This window comes from Triticum dicoccoides, chromosome 1A, assembly GCF_002162155.2.
Source record: "Triticum dicoccoides isolate Atlit2015 ecotype Zavitan chromosome 1A, WEW_v2.0, whole genome shotgun sequence".
In the NCBI taxonomy this organism is placed as follows: domain Eukaryota; kingdom Viridiplantae; phylum Streptophyta; class Magnoliopsida; order Poales; family Poaceae; genus Triticum; species Triticum dicoccoides.
Genome location: NC_041380.1, coordinates 402,301,454 through 402,309,622, shown reverse-complemented (window position 1 = coordinate 402,309,622; position 8,169 = coordinate 402,301,454). Strand labels below are relative to the sequence as shown.

Sequence of the window (8,169 nt, the reverse complement as noted above, 5' to 3'; positions counted from 1 at the left end):
TACCAGAGGAATGCCTTGTGTGTTATCACACATCACAACGTAACTGGGTGATTATAAAGATGCTCTACATGTATCTCTGAAGATGTTTGTTGAGTTGGCATAGATCGAGATTAGTATTTGTTACTCCGAGTATTGTAGAGGTATCTCTCGGCCCTCATGGTAATACACATCATAAGCTTGCAATCAAACGACTAAGGAGTTACTCACGGGGTGATGTATTATGGAACGAGTAAATAGACTTATCTGTAACGAGATTGAACTAGGTATGAAGATACCGATGATTGAATCTCGGGCAAGTATCATACCGATAGACAAAGGGAATAATGTATGTTGTTATAACGGTTCGACCGATAAAGATCTTCGTAGAATATGTAGGAACCAATATGAGCATCCAGGTTCCGCTATTGGTTATTGACCAAGGAGGTGTCTCAGTCATGTGTACATAGTTCTCGAACCCTTAGGGTCCGCACGCTTAACGGTCGATGACGATATAGTATTATATGAGTTATGTGATTTTGGTGACCGAATGTTGTTCGAAGTCCCGGTTGAGATCATGGACATGACGAGGAGTCTCGAAATGGTCGAGAGGTAAAGATTGATATATAGGACGATAGTATTTGGACACCAGGGGCTGGTGCGCCCCCCATATGGGCCGAACCAAGGGGAGAAGGAAAGAGGGGAAGTGAAAGGAAAGGGGGCTTCGGCCTCCCCCTTCCCTTTCTCCCCTTATCTTTCCTTCCCCGTCCGGCAAATATGGCAGGAGGGCGCGCGGCTTGGGAGGAGCCCAAGTAGGATTCGGTCCTACTTGGGGCGCCTCCTGGCCTCGCGCCTCCCCCTCCCACCTATATATATGTGCGTGGGCTCCACTAGCACACATCAGACAATTGCCTAACCGTGTGCGACGCCCCCCTCCATCGTTTACACCCCTGGTCATATTTTCATAGTGCTTTGGCGAAGCCCTACAGAGATCAGTTCACCATCACTGTCACCATGCCATCGTGCGGACGGAACTCATCTACTACCTTGATGTCTTGCTAGATCAAGAAGGCGAGGGACGACACCGAGTTGAACATGTGCAGAACTCAGAGGTGCCGTGTGTTCGGTACTTGATCGGTCGGGCCTAGAAGAAGTTCGACTACATCAACTGTGTTGTTAAACGCTTCCACCTACGGTCTAGGAGGATACGTAGACACATTCTCCCCCTCATTGGTATGCATGTCCATGGATAGATCATTGCGTGTGCGTAGATTTTTTTTTGTTTTCCATGCAACGATTCCCAACAGGGTTGCCCCTCCTGCCTTTCCCTCCTCAGGAGAGAAAGGAAAGGGGGGCGCCACCTCCTCCTTCCTTCCTCGCAAGGGCCACTTGGGGAGGACCCCAAGTAGGATTAGGCTTATTGGGGGCGCCTCCTAGATACTCCCGCCTCCCCCCACTTATATATTTGTGGGTGGGGCGCCTAGCACAACCACGACAATTGCTTAGCCATGCATGGCTCCCCCCTCCACAGTTTACACCCTTGGTCATATTTTCGTAGTGCTTAGGCGAAGCCCTGCGGAGATCACTTCACCGTCACCACGTCGTCGTGTTGCCGAAACTCATCCACTACCTCGCCGTCTTGCTGGATCAAGAAGGCGGAGAACGTCACCGAGCTGATCGTGTGCTGAACATGTAGGTGATGTACGTTCGGTACTCGATCGGTTGGAGCGCGAAGAAGTTCGACTACATCAACCACGTTAATAAACGCTTCCGCTTATGGTCTACTAGGGTATGTAGACACACTCTCCCCTCTCGTTGCTATGCATCTCCATGGATAGATCTTGCGTGTGCAGAGATTTTTTTTTTGTTTTCCATGCAACGTTTCCCAACAGTGGCATCTGAGCCAGGTCTATGTGTAGATGATATGCACGAATAGAACACAAAGAGTTGTGGGCGGTGATGGTCATACTGCTTACCACTAACGTCTTATTTTGATTCATTGGTATTGTGGGATGAAGCGGCCCGAACCAACATTACATGTCCACGCACATGTGACCGGCTCCACCGACTGACATGCAACTAGTTTTGCATAAAAGTGGCTGGCGGGTGTCTGTTTCTCCTACTTTAGTTGAATCGAATTTGACTACGGCCGGTCCTTGAAGAAGGTTAAAACAACAAACTTTATGAATCACCATTATGGTTTTCTTGTGTAGGTAAGAACGGTTCTTGCTAGAAGCCCGTAGCATCCATGTAAAACTTCCAACAACAAAGTAGAGGACGCCTAACTTGTTTTTGCAGGGCATGTTGTGATGTGATATGGTCAAGATATGATGTGATATATGTTTACGTATGAGATGATCATGTTTTGTAATATTGATAGCCGGCAGGAGGGTTAGGTTTGTCTCTTTATTATATGAAGTGAAAACGACATGTAATTGCTTTACTTTATCGCTATGTGTTAGCAATAGTTGTAGAAGCAATAGTTGGCGAGACGACCCCGACACTACGATGGAGATCAAGGTGTCAAGCAAGTGATGATGGAGATCATGACGATGCTTTGTAGATGGAGATCAAAAGCACAATATGATGATGGCCATATCATGTCACATATTTTGATTGCATACGATGTTTATCTTTTATGCATCTTATTTTGCTTAGAACGAAGGTAGCATTATAAGATGATCCCTTCACTAAATTTCAAGATAAAAGTGTTCTCCCCGAGTATGCACCGTTGCCAAAGTTCATTGTTTCGAAGAACCTTGTGATGATCGGGTGTCATAGACTCTATGTTCACATACAACGGGTGTAAGACAGTTTTGCACATGCAGAATACTTGGGTTAAACTTGACGAGCCTAGCATGTATAGACATGGTCTTGGAACAGTGGAGACCAAAAGGTCGAACGTGAGTCATATAGTAGATATGATCAACATAGATATGTTCACCATTGATGACTACCCCATCTCACGTGATGATCGGACATGGGTTAGTTGATTTGGATCATGTATCACTTAGATAACTTGAGGGATGTTTATTTAAGTGGGAGTTCATTAGTAATTTGATTAATTGAACTTAATTTATCATGAACTTAGTCTTATAGTTTTGCATATCTATGTTGTAGATCAATGGCCCGAGCTACCGTTCCCCTGAATTTTATGCATTCCTAGAGAAAGCTAAGTTGAAAGATGATGGTAGCAACTACACGGACTGGGTCCGTAACTTGAGGATTATCCTCATTGTTGAAAAGAAGAATTATGTCCTTGATGCACCGCTAGGTGACGGGCCTGCTATAGGAGCTGATGCAGATGTTATGAACGTCTGGCAGGCTCGGTCTGATGACTACTCTATATATAGTTCAATGTGCCATGCTTTGCGGCTTAGAACTGGGACTTCAAAGACGTTTTGAACGTCATGGAGCATATGAGATGTTCCATGAGTTGAAGTTAATATTTCAAGCAAATGCCCGGGTTGAGAGATATGAAGTCTCCAACAAGTTCTATAGCTGCAAGATGGAGGAGAATAGTTCTGTTAGTGAACACATACTCAAAATTTCTGTGTATCATAACCACTTTACTCAGCTGGGAGTAGATCTTCTAGTTTATAGTGTTATTGTCAGAGTTCTTCAATCACTGCCACCAAGCTACAAAGGCTTCGTGATGAACTATAATATGCAAGGGATCACTACAAGAAATATGTTAACTTGTGACCCTCACCATTGGCTGCTGAAAGGTCATAGTTTTTCATTTGCGACCTTTTTATGACCAAAAACAGAAGGTCAAAAGCTGGCGGTCGTAAATTGAAATTAACGACCTTCTTTGTGATATGTAAAGGGTCGTTGGTTCCACGACCAAATTTTTGGTCACTAGCAACCTCCCCAGGCCACGTAGGCATCCAGCGTGGCAAGCTGATGTGGCACAAGAATCAGCCCGATCCAATTCGATGTTTTACATGGGCCAAGCCCAACAATTCAGCCTATTTGTGTTTTTCCATGGTCAACAAAAAGGGCCAAGCCAAATTTTATGGCCTTTTTCTTTTCTGGGCCCTTTCCTTTTTCTAGTAAAGTTCTTTTTTGTTGGCCTTTTCTTTTTGTTTCTACAACTTTCACCAGAATTATTATTATTTTCGCTATTTAAAATAAAATAAACAATTCCACAACAACATCATCAGTTGGGCCATAGCCTTTTCATGCGCAGTACAACTTTAAGCATAGAAAATTGGAAAACATATATTTAACCCATAAATATTGTTGAGAAATTTCATAATTTTGCTGTCAAAGCAAAATGTACACATGAATACAATTTTGCTGTCAAAACAACATTTCAAACGTACATCTTCATGACATCGTACATAAAAACCAGAAATAAAAAAGATTACAATATGCCATATGGCTCAGATCACATAACATATGACATCCAGGTTCCAGCAATGAAAAAGATAACCACCACATCATACCATCTGCACATTCAAAGAGAACAAACTATATGTCAAAAGAGAACTAAGCAGAAAATAGCCACTAAAAGAAAGCAGATAGTATATTCAGTAATTACTACAGATTTGCTCACTGAATACACACACACACAAACTTTGCATATACTTTTGAAAGGAACTGCAGATTTAAGTAAACTGCAAAGTTATATCAAGACTAAGATAGAAGGAGAACAGGGGAGACAATGCAGCAGGGAGAAATAGTGAAGATAGTTCTTGAATTATAGTACACATGACACCAGCAGGTCAGAAGATAATACACCAAATGTGCATGAAAGACAATACAGTAAACACCATCTTTTTTACAACAAGGCAATATAGTAGCATGCCTCTAGCACAGCATCTCATTTAAAGAATGCATTCAGGCAAGAAATGGACAACTGATCCAATTTTCTTTGCAAGCTGCTATAGGCTGGCCAATTGACTGATACTACTGGATAAGCAAAGTAAACTACTACTAAAACAAGAACCAGACATGGCAAGCAAAGTACCAGCATTTTACTCATAGCAAAGAAAACTACTACCAAAACAAGAATCCACAAGCAAACCCATCTCGCAACACCACCAGTTCGAACGAGCAGACAGATGCGGAACTGAGACGCTTACCACGGAGACCTGCTTGATAGAGCCCTTTGCCCCAGTGCTTGCATGGAGCTGGAGCATCACACACATAACATTACCACTGCATATGAAAAAGAGAACAGCAACGAGCCGCATTACAAACACGATGTTATCAACTCTGCTATTGCAATCATATGAAAAACATAATCATGTTGTGAGGACCCCGATTCCAAGTCACATTGATCTAGCCGGTAACACCTCATATCACATTGCAGCCTCACGCACGGTATCCCCACAGGTGTTGCCTTACCATGGCCCGGGACCGTTTGCGCCTTTTGGCTCATGTATATGATAGTGTCGCTAGCATCCATATGACAGAGAACCCGGGCCGACATGGCTAGTCGTGAACCCAAAGCGGCACAAACCTATGGAGACGGGCATACATGAATCACATCGAGCATGTCGGTCATCAGCGTGTGAATCCGGGCTGTAGCACTGGGCTAACAGGACTCCGGGGAACCCGGGCTGTAGCAGGCTAGGCAGGACTCCGGATGTCACCGCGTGACATTTCCCCGAAGGGACAGACATAGGAATGAAGTGAAACACATGCCGGCCAGTCAAGTGTCCTGAGCAGTAGTGCTGGGCTAGCAGGACTCTGGTGAACCAGGCTGTAGCGGACTACTATGGCTTGAGCAGCACTAGACTACATTTCCCCATAAGAGAGGCTGCCAAGGATAAACAACTAGATTGTCGGATCCCACACATACCAAGCATTTCAATCATACACACAATATGCTCGATATGTGCAAATACAACATGGCATCACAACAAAACTCTACAACTCAAGTACTTTATTTAAAGGCTCTAGAGAGCCATACATAACATGTTCATACAGGTAGGGGTCACATGACCCGACACTCAAGTCATACAAGCATACAAGCACATGCGGAAGCAAATAGTCTGAGTACAGACACTAGAAAGAAAGAAGGCTTCTCGAAGCCTGTCTATCTACATAGGGCCCTCCATGGCCAGGATCACCACCTGGGTGGCAAGTTACTCATCGACGTCGAGGTCTACATAAAACCCATCGGCAGGGGCGGTGTTGTCGTCTGAAAATAGTAATTAAAGCAAACATGAGTACAAAGGTACTCAGGAAGTCTTACAACAGAACCTACTATACATGCTCATTCTCAAGAAGGTGGTGGAGTTATTGCAGCAAGCCAGCTTTGACTCTTGGCTAAGCTATCCTACGAGACACCACTACTAAAATAGTTTTCGCACTCGAGTCCACTAATCACCAACACAATACTCCACCGGGGATCCTCCCTCGTCATCCTACGAGAGGGCCATCCTCGGTACTCACACTTATCTTGAGTCTTTTAGTAGTAACCATTAACTTGTCTATGAACTATATAGGAAACCAAGTAGTCCTTCAACAGACCAATGATCCCCTTCAACAGACCAATGAACACCATTATTTACGCGCCGCGGCAACACCGGGGCTAAGCATGCATAAGAAGAAGAAGGATACCGGTGCACCCCTCATGTTATGGAACGCTTGCGGTACACGGGCACGCTTCATTCACGGTGTTCTCGCGCCAGGCATCATCCCGTCCTTCTCGATCGCCAGCTGCCTCGCCCGCTCCATCTTCCGCTTGCGCCACTCCTCCACAGCTGCAAATGTTTTGTACACAAATATTCAGTTTCCACAGACTGCCAGGTAATAAGGTATAGAAGCATTCAGTTGCTCTATGTTTCTATTAGATGCAGAAAGCGGCCCACGGCTCGCAAAGCACATTGCAGTAGTGCGCAAGGATGTGCATCTTGGGAAACAAAATACTACTTCCTGCGGAGAACAATGTATGTAAATGTGTGCATAATTTTGCATCAGTCATGTTTACATGTGTCTGCCTTTGCAGCCGTTGACAGGCTATAATGGAATGACGGAGCAAAAAAGACCAGCCAAGGATTAATGATAGTTAAGCATTACAAATACTAATTTCAATGTTTCACGCTATCAATGTTGTGATGAAGCGCTCTAAGTATCTGCATATTCATTTTGGCTGACAATTCTACTGTGCAACCAGTCTTCTATTCTATTCCATAGAGTGTGGATGTCATGCTGAGCCACCATGATATTGCCAGCGACTGTAAATAGAGAAAAATCATTATCCTGTGGATCCAGTGCATTGATAAATCAACAAGATTATTTTTGAAACATGTGAGCTTGTAGGAAGCCGCTGAACCAATATGGGTAGACAGCTACATAATGCCATTTCAAAGCAGTTACTTGTAAAACCATGTACCAAAGCGTCAAGGTTCAAACAATACAGATTATTCTGCCGACTGTTCAGTGTGCTTGAGGTCGGACTCGACGATCTCCTCGTCAAGCTCGTCGGGCTCGAGGGTGGGGTCGCGCATGTCCTGGTCGTCCTCCTCCTCCTCCTCGTCATCCAACCCAAGAAAGGGGGTCAGACAAGGATGTAGAGAGATGATTGGGGCCGGGGAAGGGGAAGGGGAAGTAGAGACAAGTCGAGTGGAAGAAGGGGTTACCTTGAGGACGTCGGCCATGGTGTGCCTGGGAGGGCCGGGCCTCCCGGCGAGGTCGCGAGGAGGTCAAACGGACGGCGACAGTGGCGGAAGGTGAGCGGGTTTGCGACATCATGTTTGCCTGTGGCGCAGTCGCGGAGGCAGACGAGGCCACACGACAAGGCACGGATCCAGCTCGACTACGGCGCGGATCCGGAAGGCCCTCTGTGGCCGTGGCAGATCTGGCCGCGGACTGATCTCGTCGGCTCGATCTGGCGCCATGGGAGAGAGGGAGAGGTATGGCGTGGGGTTAGGGTTTGGGCATGGGGTTGCCTGCCAATCCCCGCTGTGCACATCGCGAGTCTGGCCATGGTGTGCCTGGGAGGGGCGGGCCTCCCGGCAAGGTCGCGAGGGTCGTTGATGGTGGTGGTGGTGGTGGGGGCGGCAGCAGATTGAGATCTAAGGGAAGGAGATGGTTGGGGGCATGGGCGTGGGCGCGGGGCAGTGGCGGCTGGAGTGGGAGGGGAGTTAGGGTTTGGGTGGTTGGGCTGCGGATGGGACAAGGGGTGAGAGGTGAGGGGGGTGTGGCCCGTTGGATCTGCGAGTATCCGATGGTCTA

At 46.1% G+C, this 8,169-nt stretch overlaps 1 long non-coding RNA gene across 1 annotated transcript; it reads right to left on the bottom strand.

The window, feature by feature from the left end:
* Positions 1-6,086: 6,086 nt before the first annotated feature.
* LOC119294789 lies at positions 6,087-7,965 on the bottom strand. Its single transcript, XR_005143554.1, has 4 exons — positions 7,575-7,965; positions 7,353-7,466; positions 6,553-6,695; positions 6,087-6,130 (listed from the first exon to the last, which is right to left on the bottom strand). It is a non-coding gene; the product is annotated as an uncharacterized LOC119294789 (long non-coding RNA).
* Between the last annotated feature and the right edge of the window lie 204 nt (positions 7,966-8,169).